Source organism: Saccostrea echinata, unplaced genomic scaffold (assembly GCF_033153115.1).
Source record: "Saccostrea echinata isolate AGI-Se365-2 ecotype Australia unplaced genomic scaffold, CSIRO_AGI_Sech_v1 ptg000009l, whole genome shotgun sequence".
NCBI lineage: Eukaryota > Metazoa > Mollusca > Bivalvia > Ostreida > Ostreidae > Saccostrea > Saccostrea echinata.
Window position 1 is genome coordinate 53,967,641 of NW_026889758.1, and position 1,646 is coordinate 53,969,286.

A 1,646-nucleotide genomic window follows, 5' to 3' on the forward strand; every position below is an offset into this window, starting at 1 on the left:
ATATGTTAAATCATTTACCTATCAAGTATAATTTATATAGTTTAACTGAGGTAATACCGGAAAAAGCAGCTGTTTTAAAAATATAATTAATTCTCCGCGACGCAAAAATTTGCCAGACACACAATATGATCTATATGGATTTCATACAGGTGTGAATGTTTGGGAACATGTACATAATATTGAATTCTTGAAATCTATCTACATTTGATTTGATATTGATAATCACTCCAAACTTCCTATAAGACTTAATTGAATTTTATACTTAACTTTTTTTTACATTAAAAAATTTTTCTTGCGATTTTATCATCATCTTTTCACCCTAGAAATAATTAACGTAATTTAGACCCTCACCTGACAAAGTAATAAAGGAGATAATATTCAGGGGAAGTAATTATATTATTTTTAAACTTGAACTTTTAGACATTTTATTGTACGATATTCTCATTGTGGAGTACTTTATGCTATTAGATAACCGAATATATTGTATAAGTGAAACTTGTCTAATCTCGATGTTGTGTATTCCGAAATCTTGCCTAATACGGTGTAAAACTTAAGTTCCTTTCAATAAATTCAGTTGTTTATAATGTTGTCTAATCCGGCCAATTTCTTTGGAACCAGTGGTGTCCGGATTAGACAAGTTTCAATATAATAAAGTAACATTTTTTATTTTCGTTTTAATTCCCCCTCCCAAAAGGGTACCCCTCAACTGGTTCGTTCCGTACCGCAAAGTAACAGTAGCCTACTCACATGAGTAGAGCATTTTATTTACTATTTGTCCAGTTATTTTTTCAAAGCTCATAATTTTGCTCTTGATGTAACAATATTACAAAATTCACAGACAAAAATACTTGGAGAAAACCCGTAAAACACATCAAAACAAATCGATACGATTTATCATTTATCAAATAATATATTCCCATTATATCTTTAAATTATTCCTTTTAATTTCTTGCTTTACGTCTGCGGAAAAACATCCGTATTCTCCGTAAAATTCCTGTTTTTTCTTTATGAGACTGGTGTTCTTTTTTCTGAAAATGAATTTCCAAAAAAATCAATTTATTTCATTAAAAAAATTAATTTTGGAAATACATGTATATGACACACAGTCTTTAAAAAAAGTAAAATTTTGCCAACTTTTAACAGTTACGTACTCACTGAAATATGTGCCAGAAAAATGATCTATCATTGGTCACAAAAGGAGCATGCTGTTGAATCTTCGTCTGGTTCGCTGGAAATGCTCATCAAATCAGTTTTTGACTTAGTTCTTGACTGAAGCTCTTCTAGGTCAATTATCTACTATTTGGGAAAAAAAGATTGAGACATTAAAGAAATTAAACTTGCTGATTTACCAAATAAAGTAGATAATTAAGACAATTTTTCATTTTTTTTTTTTTATTTCAGTAAATATTGCTATTATCAGCGTTAAATGCCAATACACAAATCCTCATTCTCGTACCTCTGAAGACAGAAAACTAATCTTGCTATCAATAATCTCCATACCATTCTTCCAAGGAATATTCCTAAATGAAAAGAAAAGAATTATGATTTTCTCATAGATCCTAACAAGGCCTTAGTAAGAAATGACAAAATCTTTAGTTTTATGAATACTAGTAGGAACTTATTTTTACATGTTTAGTGGGAATTCA

General features: G+C 29.3%; 1 long non-coding RNA gene across 1 annotated transcript; it reads right to left on the reverse strand.

Annotated features, from left to right (window-relative positions):
• Positions 1 to 887: 887 nt before the first annotated feature.
• Positions 888 to 1,282, reverse strand: LOC133183971 (uncharacterized). The gene is made up of 2 exons (XR_009720789.1): positions 1,152 to 1,282; positions 888 to 1,028 (listed from the first exon to the last, which is right to left on the reverse strand). It is a non-coding gene; the product is annotated as an uncharacterized LOC133183971 (long non-coding RNA).
• Between the last annotated feature and the right edge of the window lie 364 nt (positions 1,283 to 1,646).